The sequence below is a fragment of the Anopheles maculipalpis genome, chromosome 3RL (genome assembly GCF_943734695.1).
Source record: "Anopheles maculipalpis chromosome 3RL, idAnoMacuDA_375_x, whole genome shotgun sequence".
NCBI lineage: Eukaryota > Metazoa > Arthropoda > Insecta > Diptera > Culicidae > Anopheles > Anopheles maculipalpis.
The window spans coordinates 55,117,137-55,141,151 of NC_064872.1; the positions used below are offsets into that span (position 1 = coordinate 55,117,137).

Below are 24,015 nucleotides of genomic sequence, written 5' to 3' on the forward strand. Positions count from 1 at the left end.
CTTACTAGAACATTTTTATTATTCCTCACTTAAAGTTTTTGTTTTATTGTAAAAAGAAATCGGAAAATCTACCACTGACCAGATCTTCACCATGCTGCAAATCTTGGAGAATGGGCTCTTTTGGAATCCCGGCTAAACTGATCAGGCTTGTTAGAATGACCATGATCAACGTCATGTGCCAGGTGAAGGTGGATGGAAAACTCTCAGGGTCCTTTGCAACCACCAAAGGCCTGTGTCAGATGGAGATGGGCTCGCCTGTCTCCTATTCAACTTGGCGGTAGAGAGGGCCATCCGTGACTCGGAGGTGGAGACTTCAGGAACCATCTTCTATAAGTCAACATCATTGCGGCTGCGACTCTCACATGTAGCAGAGCCCTACTAAAGGATCGAGCAGGCGACAGAAAACCTCGGGTTGCAGATTAACGAGGTAAAGACCAAATTGATGATGACACCATCAGCGGCCTTACTAAGAAATCCGGAACTACGTGGGGGTGATGTACGGATAGGTGACCGCAAATTTGAAGTCGTCCAAAACTTCACCTATCTCGGGTCAAAAGTCAGCACCGAAAACAGCATCGAGACGGAGTTGCGCGCTAAGATGCTGGCGGCCAGTCAGTCTTTCTACAGTCGAAGCTGGAACTGTATCATTCCTTTATAGTCCTGGTACTCACATACGTCTTTGAGACATGGACCCTGTCCAAAACAGACGAAGCCCTCTTAGCCGCATTCGAAAGGAGAATGCTCAGAAGGATTGTTGGCACCGTATGTGTGGAAGGACAATGGAGGAGCCGCTGCAACGACGAGCTGTACGAACTTTATGACGACCTCACCGTCGTGCAGCGAATTAGGCTCGTCAGGTTCCCATGGGCTGGCCATGTTATACGCATGGCACCGGACGAACCAGCTCAGAAAGTCCTTTTAGGCCGTCCAAACGGTCTGAGGAGACGTGGCAGGCCCAGATTTGAGGTAGGAGGATGGCATGGAATCATCCGTCATCAAGGCCGGGATAATGGATTGGCGGACGACGGCGCGGGACCGTGAGCGGCTCTGGATTCTGCTGCGGCAGGCCAAAACCGCAAAGCAGTTGTAGCGTCTGATAAGTAAGTAATTAAAAAACTGATGCGCAAAATCCAAAATAACTACGAAATCGTAGAAAAAAAAAACTTAAAGACGTTGAATGGGTGTGAGGTGGGACATCATTATTATCATCATCATGTCCAAAATATACGGGAAAGTGTCACAAAATTATGGGACGTCAATAAACCTCGGAATGAAAACAAAAAAAACAGATTGGAAAGCGTCAATAATCACCGGGATACCCCGCAGTATTGACCACAACACAGAAAAATAAGGCTCTTCTTGTTCTTATATGCAACTTACTTAGGGGTCCTCAACTTACATTTAACCGCATTTGGATCCTGAATCTGCCTAGAGTCCTTGGTAGGAGGGGATGGTCCGAATAGGATTGGATACAATTCTCGTCTTATTAAGAATTTTGCAATGGTGCGTTATTGATACTGCAATCCATAACACAAGAGTTGCTACAACACGGCCATCGAACAAGTCTGCTTACATCGAACGACACCTGTGTATTTTAAAAGACTTTAGCGGCTTGGATAACATGCTTTGCCGAGTTACATTGTACAACACATGCTTTGCCGAGTTACAATACGCGCCAAAATTACATTATTTAAATTTTAACGGTGACATCACTGTAGAACTGCGTGTCGAATCCTATCCGTAGGATCTCCCTGAGCGCAGGAAAAAAAGAACTATTCGATTTTTTTACAGAAGCTGATTTAAACTTTCAGATTTTCAGAATGGAGTTATCATACACCCCATCATTATTTGATTCGCCAAATATTTCCAACCATTTATGTGTCTATATTTCGTATCGTACGCCACATTACATTAACGCATCACAAATTAGTCTGTCAGACCTTTCTCATTAAATTTACATACGCTAGCATCCAGTTTCACATATAATCCAGGTGCAGCAACAGTGCTCGTAAATGGTGTTAAGAGCTATCCCGGGATAAATGAGCGACATACTCCATCCAAACCTTTTTGTTCCGTTCCACCCGGCCATCTATCCTTGTTTAAAATCCGTACGGAAGTAAAATCGACCCAAACAACAGAAACCAGTGAACGCAACAAAAAAAGAAGGGATCTTAACTACTTACCGTCTCAGAGTTGTCGTGAGGGTGGCCCCGACTACGACGACGGCAACGGAACAACGGAACAAAACAAAAGGCATAATACAAACGGCATTAATGAAGTGTAAAATGTGTTTATCTCTGAATCGCCATCAATCCAATTTAGAAAATATTTTAATTGAAAACCCTCGCTTGATGTGTTGCTTGTTTTTTATTCACTCCCGCAGTATTTTTATTTTTTTTGTTTCATATTGTTGTACCTTTTGAATTATTTTGCCTCATCGTTTCCTTGGGTTTTCGCGATTCAACCGATTCTCGGCAACAGCAACACCCATTAGTCAGACTTTTGCGCCCCAAGGGACAACCGGTCCGCAAGCTGACGACAATGTCGAAGAACATCCAACGAGCGCGTGTGAGTGTGCGCAAGGGCATTGTGTAACCGAAATCAGCAGCATCGGCCTGCATACTCTTACTTCCGCGCAAAACGAGCATCGCTGTGGGGGCCCCATTTACACTGTCTAGTAGAGTGTCTGACCCCGAAACACTTGCACTTGGTAGGTGGAGTACCGAGCGTCGGCGATCGGTAAATGTAAATGCAGAAGAAAAGTGAATGATCCACTCTTGCATGGCATAATTACAAGTGCCATTTCACAAGCGCCATCAACTTCCGGTGACCAAAAGCGACTCGCGTTTGTAAGCGGGACCCGGGACGGGCTGCAGCAGTAGATCCGACCATAAGTTGTAATAAAAATCACGCCACCGCACACACCATCATCGGCACCACCGGGAAGGACCGAAAGGTGCCCGATTTATCTGCAACACCACGCGGATGATAAATGGGCAAAACAGGCACATACCATGACAAATTTGCCCCAGGGTCCTTCTCAACAACAACAACAACATCGCTCATCACGGCGACGACGACGACAGGCGAGGGACATAAAAAAAAGGGAACAGGAAAACCCTTCATTCTGGCGGTGGCGGTTCTACCCTTCCTATTCGCACCGTACCACTCGAATAAGCTCAGCCTTTTATCCGTACGCGCCAAACAACAAAAACCTCGGGTGCCAAACGAGGAAATTGAGCTAATTTTAATTTTATTTATATAAATTAATCCAAAAATCATTCATTAAAAATCTCCTGCGCTCGAACCAGGGCGTCACAGGAGTTTTTGTTCGGCGACACACACCAACACAAAAGGGCCGCGCTCCGTAAAGGAACTCCTTTTGGCATTGGCTTTTCCTGTTGCCGATGCACACACACACACACGCCGATGGTTCCTCTCGCTCGGTTTGCACCCTCCGGCGATATGGAAAACCTTTTGTTACCATGCGCTACATGCGCTTATATTGCGGGCGAAAACTCCGGAAATATACCACCCACCCACAACCGCACGCGCACTCAAGATGGAAAACGACGTCGTATGGTTGGGATAATGTTTGTGATGGTTTTTTTTTTTGCCACTTTCAGTGCTACAGTATTCATCATCCACTGTACGGGCGGTGTATTTGCAGTCCCATACCTTTACCCCATGTGCCCAACAGCAAAAAGCATAAATCGTAAGATAAATCGTGTGAAAAAAACGGTGTATATTATAAGCAACAACATAAAACATTTATCAACGGAATGGTAAAATGTGCATGATGATAAGTTCTACCTTGTGCATGCATGCTGTACTCGTGTATAAAATAACAATCATAATCAAACTATTATTTTGTGGGATTACCAAACAAATGGAGCTATTTTTGCAGTGCAATTAAACCATTGCAAAAGTTAAATTTTAATGAAAAAAACTAATTAATATTTTTATGTGTCTGTTTTAAATAGAATGGAATTGGGATAAAAGTTCAATATTATAATAATTAAACTAACAAGATTTTTTAAGCATCAAATAAACAATAATTTCAACAAATCACAAAAAGATGTAAATGTACACAAAAAATAAAACACTCTAGGAGTCAATTGAAATGAAAAAGAAAATGTAAAGCCTAGATAAATACATTTGCAAAATAATAAGAATTATAAACGAAACTGATAACTGAAAACAACTGTACAAGTAAGACGTGTAGTTAGTGTAAAATGGTGTAAAAAATAAATAAAAACAAAAAAGGATAGTTAAGAAAAATAATTCCCTCGGAATTCAACATGAAGAGTTAAGATAAAAATGAATTGAAGGGATCGCAACGTTTGTGACAAGTATACCGAAAGCCATCAGTCGATAGTCCTGTTCGGTATGAGCCACTCTTAAGATTTCTAATTTGCTGTTAGCACAAGGGGCATATTTTTTTTAATGCTATATCTCATAATAAACAACCTTTATGAATTTCCACCGAAGTCAAAATCATTTTATTTACATTTGTATTAGTTAGGTTTGGGAGGATATATTTCGGGTAAGTGAGCATTGATACTCTATCCTATGTAATAACCAGAACTGCCAAAATTAACTATTAAGTTGTGCATTATTTACCTACAAACCCATCAGGCACTACAACCTCTTCCAGGGCTCTAGATCAGCTGCAGAAGTATTCAATAACGCACAACATCTTAAATCATTGTCTCCACACGTTATAGGACGACCTGTCTAGAGGATTCTGAATCTTTATAGATAATTCAAAATAAGGGGGGGCTTTCTGTTCCTCCGTAGTGAGGACTATATATCCAACCAAGTCTAGTAAGTCATTCGACGACTGACGTGGCCTAGCATGTCAATAAGCCAAGAAAAAGAAGACCCTGCAGGCACTACAACCTCTTCGAAGGCTAGATCAGCTGCTGATGTCTTCAATAACGCACACAGGATCTGAAATAATTGTCTCCTTACTTATGGGGCGACCTGTCTAGACGATCCTCAGTCTTGATCTATTTATTTATAATTAATTATGACGGTCCAGTGCCGTATTGTTGACAGTCTTGATCTAGTAGTCTAAAATAACAAGAGGCAATCGGCGATAGGGCGATAGCAGCATCGGTCTTCACTTCTCATCCGGACCGTTCCTGCGTAGTGAGGACTCAATATTCAACTACGAGGTATCTACAAGGCTAGTAAGCCATTCGATGGCTGGCGTGGCCTAATACGGCGTTATGCCAAGATTTCAGGGTTCTTCTTCTTCTTCTTCTTCTTCTTGGCTTAACGTCCGCTGAAAGATCACGCCGGCCATCAAATGGCTTACTAGACTTGCTGATAAGCACGTAGTTAGATAGTCAGTCCTCCCTACGGACCGAGGACGGTTCATATCCAGATGGGATATGAACCGCCGTTGTCGCCTAAACCACCGGGCCGCCCAAATTTCAGGATTACACGTGGTGTTTATGAGAGTCCATGTTTCAGAGCATTAAGTGAGTACTGGTTGATTGTTTATTTAACAGATACTTTGAGTCCTTCGACTTCATTCGTGTCCATATCATGTATGTCGATGTCATGTGAGTACTGAAAAATAAATATTTCAGCTTCAACCATCATGGCAGATATTATTAGTGATAAAGTGAGTAGTGATGGTAAACAATGTCTGGATGTACCACAAAAACCTCGGTTTTGAAAGAACTCTTTAATCTGACTTATTTCGTTCTTATTTTTATTTTAAATAAGCCACCCATATTATTTGTCTCCTACGTAGTTTCTGGTTCACGCAAATTCTTCAAATCGACACATCGACGACAAGTATCACAATATTACGACTTTTTCAAAAATGACTACACTCTCTCACTGTCCGATAATACTTACACTGCAATTATTAGACCATGCAGAAGAACCGCAAACGATGCTAGACTTCCGTACTGCCAATTTCCTTGCGCCATTACCGCGCGAGTGCAATCAAGTATCCAGTGAAGTACGATTTATGTCTTTCCCGGTGCTCCCAAATCAGCCTCCTGCCGCGATGCCCTAAGGATGTCAAACCGTTTGAAATTAGACGTGCGGTCGAAATTTACAACAACAAACCATTATCGCCCGATAAATCATATCACACGCTGACAGGGCGAGAATGAAACCCTCGTAGGTTAGCCGAGTTTGGGAAACCCTTCGCACGGTCAGCTTCTTTCCGGTGTCCATTTGTCCAGTGGTACACACACACACATTCGTAGTGATGACGATATTGTGTTACTGTTGTAAAAAGCATCATCGACCGACACTTCACTCACTTACGACTCGCGTGCCATTTAACCGAAAACGGCTATTCGCGCTGCAAAATGCCACTGACACAGTTCGTAACCCTCGGCTCAAGTGAGCTGCCACCAAAGCATTAGCTCGATTTGTTCTGTGAACATTATTGGCGAGGGTGTTTATGAAATTTCGTGCCGGTCAGATCCCTTCCACCTTTTTTCTCAAACAAGGTGCCATATGAAGTGATTGTAAGTGATATTCACTATTGCCTTTGCCACAACACTCCCACAGAACATTGCAAAAACATTGCCAGCAATGCGTGACGCCATCTTTTGCGAGGCAGAATACTTTGGAGAATACATTATCCACAACTTCTAATGCTCCTTCCATCCGGACGGGTGCTGGTCGAGCAGAACGGAATTAGTACTACATCTCGGATCAAACTCCCGCAACACCCGCTACTTGGACGGCTTGTCAGTCCGTCTGTTAACCCCTCTGGTAGAAATTATACAACTACCGTACACAACATCTGTTCGTTTTGGGTGAGATTTTGTTTTTAAAGTGATCGCACACTGGATGCAACGTGATAAACAAACGTTTGTTAGAAAGGATCTTCACAACCGAGAGTATGCGCGGCTCTTCCGTCCTCATGAGGACGCTATTTGCTCTGTATTTGTAACATCGACACAGAGCGCACCGAGCACTAAGAGAAATATGACAGTTGACTGACGTGCCACACCATGCGAACCCGTTACGCCATCACGTTGTACCCCCGTTGGGAGTGATTTACACCGAGAACTCCAACACTGCATCTGTGGTGCTAACACATCGAACGGAGTCAATTAATACATTATAATCGAAGCTGTCTGCTGACGTAACTGACAATCAGTGCTTGCGTTTTCGCCCTCTACCTCTCCATTTCTCTCTTCTAGCTCCAGCTACTATCAGCTTCACATATGCTACTAACACCTGACACACCAATAGATGTGTTCGATAGATAGATTTTGTGTTATCAGGCAGACAAACAGATAAGAAATTGCACGATACTGTATCGATAAGTCTAGATAAGAAATAGCAAGAAAGATATGTAGTCGAACACCTTTACAATTTAACTGGCATTCATTTTTGATGAGTAGTGACTTTTAAAATATGATACAACTGCTAAGTAATATAATACAATCACCGCAACAATATCAATAACCTCAACCTCAAGAATTCAGCTGGTAGATAAAGTGATTCTTTAGTAATTTTGATTTCGAGTTCGATGAAGGGCAATGCTTGTAACTGATTTAATGTTCTTCTTCTTCATCTACTTCTATGTCCAGCCAGTCATCGAACGGCTTACTAAGACTTGCCGATACCTCGTAGTGAGGATAGTCAGTCCTCACTACGGGGGAACAGTTCGGATGTTCGTTTTCAGCTCCGGTCCTGCCGTTTGAAGACAGGCGCCAATGTGGCCTGTACCACCGGGCCATCTTTGATTTAATTTTATTATTATTGATTTCATCCTTGAGCAAGAATATTGAAAAAAAAGTGCTTCAATTACTGATGGCTGAATGGTGAAGACCTCTCTGTAGACTAAGGGCGGTAATTCACGTGGTGATGGGATTTATTGTCTGATGGTTTTTAGCATTCTGAAGTTTAGACTCTGTGCTTTTTTTTTTTCTTAAATGATTTTTTTATTAGCCCAAATGAAAATCATCACCTTCGAAGTTATCCCCTTCCGATGCGAAGCACCTCTTCCACCTCTTCTCCTACTCCTCGAAGCAGGTGGAAAACGCGGATGCTGGGATGACCTTTAGTTCCGTCGTCGTTGTCCCTCCCTCAAAATGACAGCACCAAGGGAGACTTCACCCGCTGCAATCTCTTTAGGCTTTAGAGGCCTTCGAAATCCCAACACTTTCCGAAAGGTCTCGTATCGTCAACCGACGATTGTTGACCACCAAATCCTTGATTTGGATGACGTGGCCGTCGTCGGTCGAGGTGGATGTGTCTCCCCGGACGGTCCTCCTCTTCGACCTTCTCACGGCCATTCTTGAAATCACTGTACCATTTGTACACATTTTTCTTCGACATAGATTCTTCCCCGAAGGCTTTTTGTAACATCCGCAATGTTTCCGCTGCGTTTATTTCATTGCGCAAACAAAATTTGATACATGCGCTCTGCTCCAAAAAATTGAACATGGTCAGTTTAGACAGAAACCGGGTTGATTTGACTTGAAACGTGGCAGAATTGTCAAAAACATACCTATTGACAAACGAAAAATAAAAACAAGAGGCTTCTTTTGACGCGCAAAATTTGACATCCAATGTCACCTTATTTTTCGAAAACATTTGTGTTTGTGATTTTTTTTTTACAGCGATCGTGTCTTGTCAATTCCAGATATCCCCAACTGACCTTAACAGCGACTTGTTGAATTTTGGTAAAAATCTTTATCGGAGAAACTTTGCCAATCATTCTGTAACAACGACGGAATTGGTCTTGAATGCTCAAACAGAACTGGCAACATGTGAACATTTATGCGAACTCCTTAGCCAAGATTTTTGTAGAAACGCTTCAGAGATGGATGGATTCATAGGAATTTTGCTGATAGTTTTCGCTTAAAGTTTTATTTTTTCAGTGCTCGAACGTCGAACTCGAACGAAAAACGCTAGCAAAAATTGATGGATTTATTATTGTTCGAAAAACCGTCATTATTTACAGTTCCACATTTAAGCTTTTTTCTTTCCCACACATATAGTAAAAACTATTAATTTGAATACAGCTTAAAAATACACAGCGTGCGGTCATCATAAATATTTGCCACGCATTTGTGCGGAGTATTTTTCTTAATGCTTTAAAAAACAATCATACCAATTCTCGTTGCACTTTCCTGCAGTGCGTCAAAGAAGAAACAATTATTAACTACGGTAGCATCGACATTTTGTCTATGTTTTATTTTCTGTTACCTCATGCTCCCGTACCGCCCAACCGCCCAGGGACACTAACACGAGAGGCACACCGTTTCGCGGAAAGGAAAATAGTTGGGTCGGCAAGTGTAGGGAAGCACAACATTCCGGTTTCCTGTGCGTTGCGTGTTGTGTTTGGTGCTCATGCTTTGCTTGTCTAACGATTTGATGTTTTAGTTTTTTCCTCTATACGTGCATGCCACTCGCAAGTATGGCAACAATCGAGGGAAACATTTTGTTTGGCAGGACATACCATTTTGGAATTGATTTTACTCAACAAAATACAAAACCCTTTACCAACCGCCAACCGTATTTGATTTTGTTTGGAAAAATATTAGAAACAAATCGCACGCACCTTAAAACTTTAGCAAACAGAACAGTAAAAACACACAACATAAAAATGCGAGGGTCGTCCTAGCTAATAGAAAATTCATCCCCGACGAATTTTTCCCGTCCTTTGTGCGTCCTGCTCTATTTATAATATTTAGCGAAACAATAATAGATCACGCCAAAACAGTGCAGCGTGTCACTCCGATCACTGCAAACAGGCACACCGAAATGCTAAACGGAACCGTGTGGCATGTTGTGACTAATAATCGGACACGAAACCTTTCCCTGCGGCGCTGGTAATTTCGAACCCGTTTCAATCGTTCAGCCTAACACCTTGCACTGCACCGAGCAGTTCAAAAAAATGAAACAACAAAGCAATATCTGCTGGTCTGGGGCACTATCGTGCCCCATTCCAGCTGATATATGTTGCTCCAGTCTGCTTGTTACATGATAATTGGCTCATATAAATCAATAAACAACAAGCACCGAAAACCGTTCGGTGTTCGGCTGTCCGTCAACGGTATGATTTTTATCAATAAATACATCTTCACAACCACCACACCGAGGCCTACCGTCAAGGGCCGTTCGAACGAAACGGAAAGCTCTCTTCGGTGAAGAATGTGGATTGTTAATTGAATGTACCTAATCCATCAGTCAGGACAAACTGCTTACGGATCCGCTTTATCCTTCCTTTTTTTTTTGCATGAGAGGATCAACCATTTTCAACAAAAACAAGCAGCCGTGTTCCGGGTTCGTGTTGGCCCCGCGTACGAATACGCGCACACCGCTTGCCAACAGGAACACATTCAACATAAATCAAATTAAGATGGTCAACGGTTGTTGTGGAAAGTAGTGCAAAGAACAACACTATTCGCTGCAGGTTTGGACAACACTTGGCAGGTTTGCCAAGGGATGTATCGCCGTGTAACGCAGAGCAGAATATGCAGAAGGTTAGGATCTTATTTCCTTATTTCGCCACATGTTTGGGTACAAGTGTGTGTATTTGCGTGTGATCGCTGCGAACGCTGAAACCGACTGCACGCTCCTGCTCAATGTGCAACCGTTTCGGATGGCTTTTCGGCGTAGAACGTGTAGTTTAATGCGAAAGCACTCTAAGAATAACTGGCACAAAAACCCGACAACTTACATTTATTTAATCCTCACACATTTTTTTTTGTGTGTGCTCATGTTACACCCGTTTAATTTGAGAAAAGGTTCACGCAAAATGCTCCAAATCAACCAACCGTGTTCGCCCCCCCCTAGCACCGTGTTGGCGCTGTTGACTTAAGGCCCACTACCGCCGGTTCGCTAAATTCGCACATTTTAATTGTCACCCGTTCACCGGCCTGTTCAACACACCGCACACTGGCCAACCGATTAAGAAGATCGCGCAACGCGAAAAGTAAAACGCAACAACCGAAAAACCTGATCACGATCGTCGAGAAAAATAACGAAACAATTATAAGCCGATGCTAATTTGCTACAACATGTGGGCCCTATAATTTCGCAAAACACCCCTAAACTTTATACGGCACGGCATTCCGCCGTCAAACGTGGCAAAAAGGGCCTAAAGTGAGGAGGAAACAAACACGCCACGATAGCCGGGAAATGAAGGTGCTTGATTATTTGCGGATCTTTCTGTTGGTTTCTTTCCAACGAATTGCTCTGCTTTTGAGCGAACAACTTCTTTTTTTCTATATGAGATAAAGTTAGTTTTGCATTTCTGTTTTACTGTTTATTTATTTTTTCACTTCCTTTCAGAGCGGCGTGCACTCCTTTTGCATTATCTGAATCTGTGTTTTTTTTTCTCTTGTTTTTACCTCTCTACTTTGCACGATCGCCTGGATGAAAGGTGTGTACCGTGGATGTGCTGTTTCGGTTACCATTTCTCCACAGTTTATCAACACCCAGCCGCGAATACGGTTCGGCAATGGTACTGAAGTGTTTGTACCGACATCGGTCGTGTGTTATCGTGAAGAAGTGTATTCTTGTGTAACTAGCTCGTTACAGTGCAAAATACAACAGTTCTTAAGTTGTCAATTTCTAGTGCAGTGAAGTGAAAAAGGTCTCCAATTACGTGTTATTGCAACAAAAGGCTTAGTAATGTGAAGAAACAAATCCATACGGATAGTTTATAGACGAGTGAAAGTTTTTCGTGGAAATACCGCCATTTTAAAATATATTTCAAAAGAATTCTGTTGTATTGTTCGAAACTGTAATGTATGACTAGCAGTTGAAGCTTTACTTACTTAATTATCAGGTGCTACAACCGCTTTGCGGTCTTGGCCTGCTGCAGTAGAATCCGGATCCGCTCATGGTCCCGCGCCGTCGTCCGCCAATCCGTTATCCTGGCCTTAATGGCAGATGATTCCATGCCATCCTCCTACCTCAATCTGGGCCTAACACGCCTTCTCTGTCCGTGTGGACGGGCTAAAAGGACTTTCTGAGCTGGGTCGTCTGGTGCCATGTGCATAACATGGCCAGCCTTTCGGAGCCTGGCGAGCCTAATTCGCTGCACGACGGTGAGGTCGTCATACAGTTCGTATGTCCCAGAGGCGTATGTGAGTACTGGGATAATAAAGGTACGATACAGTCCCAGCTTCGACCGTCGCGACCGCTTTTTTGCGGTGAGATGTTTCCTCAAGCTGTCAAGTTGAAGCTTTACAGGTGAATATATTAAAACTTTATACTCTTTGAACGTTTCCGATAAAACGATAAGACTTACATCAGTTTTTGTAAAATCCTCATTTTCATGAAATAATCTATGTTTTAATTTTGGTTAATTCAGTTTATAATGTGTGTGGTTCAGAAAATTCTATCTGAAATCTCTATAAATCTAAAAATCTATAAGAAGAACTGACTTTCATAGCATTAATACAATAGCCATCAAAAATCTGCACAGATAAACAAAACCCTAGTATGAGCGTTTGACCCGCACGAAATGGGTTGAAGACAAATACAGGACTCCAATCAAAAACATATATTTTTTTAGATTGTTCGTAGTACGATGCACCCAATGTTGAAAATGGGAAGACTGTAGTGATAATTTTGATTTTATTTTAGTGCAAGTTTTAACACCCATTGGTTTCAACCTTTCCGCCAAGATCTGTCATCTCTCGCAGCTAGTAACTCAAAGTGAACCAAGAGCTGAGTTATTAGCCCGTATGTCTCACTGACTTTTCTATCAGGCCAGCCCTGCCAACTATCGGGTTTAATAAAATTAGAAGTAATCACCAATTTTCAGTATTTCCATTACACCTATAGGTTTGCTATCCGTCGTTCCATGTTGATCCAAACTAACTAAATGAAAAGTTCTCGTTAAAAGAGATTATTCATACTGTAATAAACTGTCCAAATAGGATCATATGGGTTAGTCTATTCAACACATCTATTCAAACAAGATGATAGGGAATTCATTAGCGCAGCGAGTACTAAATAATGCAACACGTTTACATTAGCTTGAATAAACTGATGCTGTGCGCTAATGTATTTCCCAATTATTTATCTTTGTATAACCGCGAAACTTTACGCTGGGTCAATAATTACCAGAGGCTTGCAGTTTGCCAGTAGTGCAAAAGGAAAGAGAGTGTATTTCCTAAAAGTGGTCCTATTTATAATTTTTCTAGCTGCCACTTATGCCTGATGAATCAACTACTGTGTTATGTACTTTATGTGTAGACACAAAAATACACCATTATCAATTGATTTTTTACTATATTGAGTATCATTCGATTTAATGTTTTAATGATATTGTAGACAGCAACGGTGCCGGTCTTCACTTGACAGGATCTAATTCGGGTAACTTAACAGAAGAAAACCTGACTAAATTAACTAAAGAATGGCTGACCAAATCCTCTAGATGTTGCTAGAGCCAAAAAAAGAACAGGAAATAGAAGATTTTCATCAAAGCTGTTCCTCGTGTAATTGAAGATTTACTCTTCCGATTTGTTGAAGTAGTGGAAAAGTTGGAAACACTGAGGAGCATCTAAACCACCGAGACATCAACTGCGTAGATTATTAAAATTTCTTCTCTCTTCTGGAGGAAAACAAAACTGCCTAACGGAAGTACGTTTATATAATCTTAACATACAGCAAAATCTGAAGAGAAAACCAGAGACATTATCGCCTGATGGTTCTTACGTAGTGAAGCAATTATACAGCGATAAAACGGTGAAAAATATAAAACGATAATCCAGAGCCACTGGACTGACGACTATCGAAGAGACTTCTAACTAAAGGTTTTCCTCACATCCCTTGGTTGATTAGTATCATTTGAGTATTCCATGCGGCAAACAAAAATATTTTAAATAAATAAATAAACCTAATAGGATTTTTTTTGCGAAGAACTTTATGCCTGAAGCGGACTAGCAAAGCTTTTAGTGAAATAATTATTTCCAATATATAATTTTATCCAAAAATAATTATTTGGAGGTTGTTTCTAATGTAATTGCATGAGTAACACTATTGCTAAAATATATTTTAATAAATAATTTGAGGAATAGGATGGTGATGGAAGCGATAACGGCGCCGGCCTTCACTTGAGCTCAAATCCCGTTCGGACCATTACCCGATAGTGAAGACTAAATATCCAACTACGTGGTATAAACGATCCTAGTACGCTGTTAAATGACAGACATGACCTCGTAGTTCGCTAAGCCAAGAAGTTCATTATATTTGAATTAAAATGTTGCTCATAGTTTCTTCGTTTTTCTCATGGGACCTAACCTAGGCAAGAATTAGCTCTCCTCATAATTTTAAAATATGTTAATGAAAAAGCTGTGAAGCGCAGGAGCTTGTAAAACACATAACACAAGCCATTGTCTGTTTGTGTAATTGAATTCCAAATATGATAGACATAAAATATACTAATTATGATCGATCTATGATTAGCGCTGCTCTATTCAGTATTTTAGTACACAACGGCATAATCCATTCACTACTCAACAAACTCTTCAACAGCACATTGGGAAAACTACCAGAATATTTCACCAGAACTATTTCTAGAACAAAAAAAAAACTAACTAAAAACGACCACTTTGAAATCATACCCAAACATCCCCGTTATGTGCGGTGCGGGCGATCGATTAAACCCCAACCCTCGACAGCAATATATCGCCCTCTCGATCACGTCAAAACCCACAACACACAGCCCCCTCAGGGCAGTGCAGTGCTTTAATTGATTTAACAGTGTAACAATCAATAAAACAATTTTATTATATGTTCTCACTTTGCAAACCGTCAATTACGCTTTCCCGGCTCCGCCTACAACGATTACCATTTTTTTCACCACCCACCACAGCACTCTGGGTGGGTGGGTGTGAGTGTGCGTAGGATGGTAGTAGTAGTAGTAGTAGTTTTTTGTTGCTTTGTCTTTTGTATTGTTGCGTTATGTTATACGTTGTTAAATACTATGTTAATAAACCGGAAGTGGGTAGTCAAGTTTTTGCCTTCCCTTCCCCTCCTACTCCGCTGCAGGCCATTTGCCTGCTTACGTCCATTTCGATGCACGTCGTCGCGTGTATTGTGTCCGTGTTCCGTTCCACTAGCTTCCCCTTCAATGGTTGCAGACACATTGCAGAACGAAGCATAACCAGCATAACACTACCCGACACGTATGTTTTATGGTTGAGCGTCATCGCTTCTTCAAACCCGCTACTGCTGCTCCTCCTCTTTGCCAGTGAGGTAGTCAGTCAACCATCAGCCATGTAAAATGTGTGCCCGGGCACGTTAAAAAGCCCGACATTACAAACCCCAGCTTGCAGGTTCCCTTCGCCCCGTTTTTGGACTCGATGGTGCTGGCGCCCTCCGTTGGCTATTGATTTCTCAACCTGGGGAGAATTTGAGCCCTTCAGCCATGTTTTTCTTCCACTGCACTGCAACTGGCTGTGATCGGCCCTATTACCGGTGCTTGGCGGGGGTCGTTTTCTTTTTTCCGAACTCACTCACACAATCTTAAGTTTCTGAAGCAGTGTGTGTGTGTGTGTGTGTTTTTGTTGGTCCTGCTGCATTAAAATCGTGCCACCGGAGCATAGTTTATTGTGGCGCCAAACGCCTTGTAATGGAGCCGCGTTCTCCATACACGAGCCGGCACTGCGTCAACCGGTAGCAAAAACACCACAAGTGAACATAATTTTTTACATGCTATTTTCAAGTAAATGTAGCTCACTAGCAGTTTACTGACATTTCCCGGGAGAATCGGAGAAGTGGTTCGAAACACCCTAGTCCATGCAATCAATTGGCCGATAAGAAGACCCTTATAATGCTTTTAAAACTCACAGAGGAAGCATCGTTTCGTGCCATCTAGCAATGAATGCAATTTTGCAGCCTTCTACCCTTTCGTTCCGCGTTTCTCATTTGCAATCCTTGTTAGGCCGAGTTTATAATATGCAGCATGATTTATCGTATTACCAGCATTGCTAGCACTGGCCGACCAGCAGCACCTTAATGCCTTCCAAAGCCTTCTCGTTTGCCTTATTTGTACCGTTGTCTGTCCCATGCAAGTCGGCCGTTATCCACAATGTGGAACGCATGCAAGCATCGAACACACGGGCACAAGGAAACACATTTATTATCTGCAAACATGCAGGGATCAAAAGAAGGACCCGGCCGACAAGCTGGTCGACTCGGTTGGAAGAAATTAAACTATTACACTGCCAACTAGCTAACCCTTGCGTTGTGTGTAGAAGCACACCTTACGCCAAAGGATGCCAGCGTGTACGGCGAAGGTGACATCGCATACGATGGCCTTACGCTGGAGGCAGCTGGGTAGTACGCCAAACTAACACCTTCCCCGTAACATCACCTCAGTACGTTAATTGTAAGCTTCTCAAGTAACAACTTCTTCAACAAAGCTCTCAACCAACCGTTCGCCACACGTCTGCCCAAGTGGTATCCCATTTCCCTGGCAGGGAATCTTGTACGACATGTACTTTCAACGGTACCGGTCGCCCTACGGAAACCATTCGGTGATGCGACAAGAGATGCAAAGCGGAATATGTCATCCTTTATCGTTTCGCACACTGTTATACTATGTACTGACAGACCCAAACGATGCGTATGTTTCAATTTGTGTAGTGTGACTAATTTCACGACCAGCAGACCTTACCCTAGTGATCCTAGTTTGCCAAAAGGCTAAAGGTTTGGGCTCAAGATGCTTCGTATGTTGGCGACACCTTGGCCAAACACCTGTTATGATGAGTGTAAAACGTGTTCGATAAACTGTCGTTTAATTGCGACAAAACATAACTAATTGGAGCATTGCTTCTAGTCGTGTTCATGTTTGAATTCGTTGAGAAATTATGTGTTTATCGTTTCATGTTATTAAAAGATGGTATGCATAGTATAAATTGATTGATAATAGCTTTATTCTTGTTGCGCTAATCATTGATAAGTTTAAAGCAAATGCAATAAAATAGAAGAATAACTTAATTTCAAAATATTACAAATAAAAATACATTAAGAAAGGCCAGAATCTGATATTTTTGGCTTCCCTGGTTTGATGTACGTGGACGAGGAAGCGATAGTAAGCGGGAGGACGAATGCTGCCTTAACAGTGAACGACGAGGTTGGGCTGGACAGTGTGGCTGTTCTCTTTGCCGAGGAGATCGAAGAGGAGGTCTTGCTAGACATCACAAGACAGGTCAACGAGGCACGAGCAGCACGGCAACGGTCAGCTCGCAGTAGACGTGGACGGGCCAGGGCGGAGCAACGTGCACGGCAAAGGCTAGCAGCTGATGTCGCAGCAGCATCGACAGCCAGGGAAGATGATATTCTACGGGCAGCAGCGAAGAAACAGCTCCACCTCCCATTCCCAGACGTAGCTGTGGACGAACAGCTTCCCCCGAAACGTTGCGACTTCGGCATGAGTGCCAAATCTATAAGCAGAGGGTATGGAGAGCTAGGGTCAGGGAGGGAACACTACACCCCTGTTCCTCCCGGAAGGAGACGCCGCCGTCGAGAGCCTCCAGGAGGAATCGTAGGGCCAATGCTCGAGAGAGGAGGAGAAATCGGACAGTTGGAGAAACGCACTGAGGCCGCGAGTTTCCTCAAACTAACACCGAGAAAAGGCGGTCGCTTACCACAGCGGAAGAAACCTCGCTTTTAGAGGATATCACTTCGGGACGCTAAGCGTACAGGCGTCAGTGAAATACGAAGATATCGACGAAGCGGTGTCGTAGTTATACTTGGTTTTTCGTTAGTTATATCATTAGTTCTTTGGTGAAAACCCACGCCGCGTGGGAACAACCTCCCCATAGGGAAAGCACGTGGGGAGGGAGACAATCTGTAAATGTTAAAGAAAGGTGTGATGTACGTGTAGCTTTTTAATCAGTAGGTCCGGTGGCCGAGACGGTAGTGGCACCGGTCTCCTAACGGTAGGACTCCTCGTGAGCAGGACTGACTATCCAGCTATCTATGGCAGGTCGAAACCTCTCAACATAATAGTTTTGGTAATAACGGTTCAAGTGGCTGTCGTCGCTGGGTACCATAAGGAAAATTCTGCACGGCTCAAAACCCTAACCTGAATTCGGCGATCGGACAAAAACGCTAAAAAGTATCAGAAGCGAGACGGATATCTGGCGAAGTCGATCACAAGATAGGAGGGCAGTTTTCTCAACCCATAGCACTATAACATTAACACAGAAATAAACATATAAAGATTTTTAAATTATTTGTATAAATGCGATAAAATATATGTTGTGTGGTTCGTTAAAAGAAGCTGTTCTTGAAAGTGATTCGAAGAAAGACGGCTGCAGTCCTTGTTGTAGGACGCAACAAGAAGCTGTGGTCCAGATGGCGTTTAAATTAATTTGATCGATTTCTTCATGAAAGCAACTACGAGTATGGGGTCTACCGACTAAGAGCACCAATTTATAAATTAGTTTTTTTATTCTCAGCAGATAATTTTTGTTCTGTTGTAAAACGTGTAAATAATGTGACTACATCTACATAACTAATTTTCGCAACAATTTTCATAGTATAATTGTGTGAGGTATATACTGAGAAACTTTGCTTTGAATTTTTTATAATTTATTTTTATCCTTTGATTAAAGTGAGATCTATTAGAGTAGAGATCTCTTTAAAGGATCATAATTAGGTTCTGTGGTCCATGAACTCTCTTAACTGGACCATTATTCAGATCCAAAAATCCAAGGTAAACGATAGTACCATATATCCAACCCTTGAATTGCTGCCTTGCTACTTATCTTCATGCTAGTACTAAACGTGTTTTCGAAGGTTTCAAAGGCCCAATGAGGGCCAAAAACTTGAACAACATTGAGCAAGACTATAAGACATCCAGACGTTCCTTAAATGTGGCTAGCATTATTGCTTGTGATAAATATCCGACGGTATGATTAGATGATCCATCAGGATCTTGTGTTGTTCTCGTTAATGAAACTGTTAAACAGTGGAGATACTCTTCATCACAAAAGAATTTTTTATTTTATAGAGGAAAAGTGGACATATGAATACATTCGTTACATTGGCTATTTCTTATAGGATGTTGGTTTATTTTAAACAGTATAGTATCGATTTGGTTGATCCAACCTGCTATAAAGGTACACCGAACTAGAAAATTGTACTCTAGGATATATCTGATATTCGAACTTCGCACGGGACCGGGGTTCAAAACCAATCCAGATCGTCCCCCCGTAGTGTTGTCTGACTATCTAACAACAGTGCTGGGTATTCAAAATCGGACACTTCGAATTCAACCGATCTCGCTACATTTCAAAGCATTTATTGGTTTCTTAGAATTGTATAACATCATCAAAACTGTGCCGGTGGCTGCTTCTACTTCCCTTCTACACGCTGATGTGGAAAAAAGAATCGAAAAAGCTCTTTTCTACGGAAATAATGCAGTTCAAATGAGAAAAGTCTTCATATCGCGCTGGGCATTCAAAGTCGGGCACCTTAAAATGTATTTGAAAAAAGCCATATTAATATTTAGTAGCATTTCCATGAGCATCTATTACAGCCTGCAATCTTTTCGGCCTACTTTGGGCCAATTTCAAACAAAAATTTGAATCGATTTTATGCCATTCTTCGTTTACTATTTCCACCAACCTTTTCAAATTGGAAGGTCTGCGTTTTGCAACATTTTTTTTTTAGTTGGTCCCAAACATGCTCGATTCTATTTGGGTCTGGTGACTGTGGATGCGTTGCTAACACTGATGGGCAGTTGTACAACAACCACATTCGTGTCGTCCATGCCTTATGCTTCGGATCATTGTCCTGATAGAACATAGAATCATCTGCAATACCCAATTGTTCATCATTTGGCTGAACATTTGCCTAAAGAATTTCGATGTAATGCGTAGTATCCATGATTCCACGTATAACATGTAATTTGCCAACTCCTTTTGATGTCATTCAACCCCATAGCATGACGGAGCCTCCAACGTGTTTTGCTGTTTTAATGGTAAATTTGCCATTAAATTCTTCACCAGGTTTTCTCCACACGTAGCGGCGACCATCAGATCCCTAGAGATTAATTTTTGTCTCGTCCGTGAACAGACAAACCTACCAAAAACAATAATAACATACATAATACAATGAAAACTCAGGTTTCTACATCTTTGTCCATATACTGTTTGGCAAACTCGAGCCGAAGCACTCTATTCTATTCCGATATGACTGGTTGTTTTTATTGCATGAAGAATCTACATCAATATTACGAATATCTCTGATGTTGTTTTTTTAATTCAACCGAGGTCAGGAAGGGATTGTTTCGAATTTATCGAATAATGTGTCGTCCGTTTCTATTATAAATTTTGCGTTTTGATTCGCTGTTTGATGTTTTATTAGCGAGTTTACCCTCATTTTTGTATCTTTTTCTTATGTCGTGGACTGTAGATTTGCTAATATTGGTGATTTCACTTATTTCTCTAACACTTCTACCCTTTTCCATGTTAGAAATTACCATTTTTCCAACTTCATCAGCTGTTTGCTTCGACATTGTTGACAAGTACTTGTTCTACCAATCATTAAGTCGCTACTGAAAGAAGTGATGCGTTCTAGCTTGATCTTCGCTTAATTTGTTCACATCATACGAAAATTTCTAGTAAATCAAAGTGTCCGACTTTGAATGCCCAGCGCGATATGAAGATTTTTGTCGTTTGCTCCCTATTATTTCCGTAAAAAAGAGCTTTTTCAATTCTTTTTTCCACATCAGCGTGTAGAAGGGAAGTAGAAGAAGCCACCTGCACAGTTTTGATGATGTTATACAATTCTAAGAAACCAATAAAGGCATTGAAATGTAGCGAGAACGGTTAAATTCGAAGTGTCCGATTTTGAATACCCAGCACTGTACGTGGTATCAGCAAGTCTAGATGGCCGGCGTGACCTAAAAGGTCGTTACGTCAAAGAAGCAGAAGGATACATCTGATAAAGAATTCTAATACAAATATAATTGCTTATCAAATAACATTTCACTACACTCTACATCAGATTCTACCCAACCAAAGGCGTATGAGAATATTACCAAACTTCTTTCTGCTAACTTTTAATTTATTTTCACAATTCCCTGCGATTTACGCGCAGGACTAGCTAACCCCACACGTGTGCTAGTACAGGTAAAAAAGCGCCATACGACACTAAATCATCTTCAAAAGGTATTCTTTTTGCAGCGAAAGTATTTCGATATTGGTTTCGAAGCTATGTGAAAGTCACTACGAGAAAGTCTAGGCAACAGCGGGCAAGGAGAGACAGCAGAAAAAAACCTCCCACGACAATACCACATTCTCTGTGTGTTACCTCCTGGAACGCTGTAGTACCGGTAGTACCCCGCTTATGCTGCCTGCTCGCATCTCTCGTCCATATCATTGTCAACAAAACAATACCGTTCAACGGGTGTGATGTTTGGAATAGCATCGTTAACGAACGATGCATAGACATAGATCCCCAGCATATTACGGAGCATTCGTCTTCCGTTCTCCGGTTCCCAGAACAATTCAACAGAAAGCAAAAAGCACCCATACGTCTCAAATCGTCGTATGTCGCCATTGTTTTAATAAACTTTTAAGCAAAAGTTTCTGCTACTGCTGTTGGCTGGTACTATTGTTTGGTTCGGGATAATTACGACCCGTTTTTTTCTGTCGTCTATAGGCAAATCTTTACAATTGTAAAGATGCTTTAGACATACACTCAATTTGTTATAAATACACAAAGTATGTGAAGAAACAGACCAACAGTAATGAAATTTATGATTTATTCACCTTTAACACTTGCACAATTCAATCATGTTTAATTATTCCTCGACAAAAGCTACCCTCTGACGCTGATGGAAGTCCCAAGAATAATATTCCTCTCCCCCATCCCACCCGAGTCCGTGTGTTGATCAGCCACTCGGCTATCATTCTCATATAATGATTACAAGCCATCATCAAAGTTTGCCTTTCAATCTTTGCGCATCACTGGTAAGCAATCGTGCCATCTTCCCGGTACGGCTATCATTCCAATGTTTTGGCGTACACATTTAGCCACCGTATCGTTTCGGACCACCCAGAGTTTATGGTGAGATGTTGGCTGGCAAAAGAAAAATCACACACGCACAGACGGTGCAATTCGATGTGATACAATAAACAAAACATGCCAACATTTGGCGGCGCTGGGAAGCGACACAAACGTACGAATTCACCTTCTGCTCATCTTCCCCATGCCGAAACCTGTAGGTATCGTGGTACGAACAAGCTGAAAGCTGGATTCGCTGGGAACAATAAGAAATTATGGCCCCATCCTCAAGCTACGCTGGAAGCTTCAAACAAACTCGCCATAGTTGGGATCGTGAATCGCCAATGAAGCAGCTCATCAAAACGGCGATATAAAATCTTGACAGTGTCCATCGATGGCTAATCGTTTTGAAGGTCGGTTAGGACGAATTAGTAGCTATTCACCACCATATCGTTTCGAGCGATAATTGGCACAACAACACGTTGATAAAACACCGGTGCGTATCCGTTGATCGGGCGGAACATTGGAAGATACGGTTCACCCATCGCAACAGCAACAATCTTCTGCTTCCGGCCGTATAATTGTTCGTTTCTGGTTTTGTGATGATCGGTCCATTGGGTAAGTTTTACATATCTATATAACCTGTTTGATGATCGAGACACGAACTACAAAAATCTTCAAAGTCAAATCAAGCATGCAGCCCCAATTATCATTGGGGTCGTTATCAGTTCAACTTGCAAACTTAACGGTTTTAGCTTTTTAGCAAATTTTACCATCTACCTATAAATATATATATTTTTTAATTACAATGAAAATTCAATTAAAAAATTATCTTCTCAACGTTGTTAGCTTTTAAAATATTCAACAAGATAATAAGAGAAGAAGCAATTAATTTTGGGCGTCATCAAGTTCATGCTTGATGTGATTGAAGTTTAAACATCATATGTTAAGATTAGTTAGTGTAATAATTTCTCTTCAATTTCGCCTAGATCATGAACTTCATAGATTCAATCATTTTGTAGAGTCAGACACAGTCAGTCACAGAGTCTTGAATTATAAATACATCGGACTGAGCGTTACGGTGGCCTAGTGGACAGAGGTGTCGATCCTCACAAGGTAATACCTGTGGATCGAATCCTATCCGGATTGTTTCGTTGAAATGATGACTTACAATTCTAACTACTAAACTATTATCCAGTGACAAGTGTAGTAAGCCACAAGATGACAAGCAGACCAAGTAGTAGAAGAGGAAGATTTAAATTTATATTAAAAGCTTAGACCACCAGCGAGTTTTACAGCTGAAGCTAGAAAAAGGCGGATGCTCTTTGCTATCTCTTATCGCTTGTACGCTATAAATTGGCGTGGAGAAATGATTGATTGCAGAAAAATGCATACATAGAACCATTGGAGGGATGTGGACAAGGAAACCCGAGAAACCTGATAAGAAACAATAAGTGGTCGTCATTCAACAAGCGTAAAATTACATAATGGTATTTGCAGTAGTTCCGCGTGTAGATGCGTTAATATGATGAAGAATTCTTCCTTAAAATTTTGATTTCTGCTTGATGCGTGATTGAACTGCTTTTGCCAAGCTCGGAATGTTTGAGCACTACCAATATTATTAATATTCAAGCAGGAATATTACATTTCAAACAGTTCGAAAGTTTTCTGCAAGACGTAGCTGCGGCTGAAGATTTTACCGAGTTTCTCTCACAATACTCAAGAAGTATGGATACATGAGACTACAACAATACAAACGCAATTTACGTATTATTTTATAATCATTCTTCTTCTTCTTGACTTAACGACATGTAAGGTCGCGCCGGCCATCGAATGACTTATTAAGACTTGCTGATACAATACCACGTAGTTAGATAGTTAGTCCTTACTACGGGGGGACGGTCGGGATGGGATTTGAGCTACGGTCCTACCTATGAAGACCGGCGCCGCTATCGCCTATACCACCGGCCCGCCCTTACAGATCGTATTATCGTTTATAATAGCATTGCCAAATTACATTTGCATTACGGTTTA

At 41.6% G+C, this 24,015-nt stretch overlaps 2 protein-coding genes across 2 annotated transcripts in view; one reads left to right on the plus strand and one right to left on the minus strand.

Annotated features, from left to right (window-relative positions):
* Positions 1 to 24,015, plus strand: part of LOC126562041 (uncharacterized) — a 307,548-nt gene that overhangs the window by 142,262 nt on the left and 141,271 nt on the right. The window lies entirely within an intron of this gene.
* Positions 1 to 24,015, minus strand: part of LOC126563385 (histone H4) — a 109,673-nt gene that overhangs the window by 9,811 nt on the left and 75,847 nt on the right. The window lies entirely within an intron of this gene.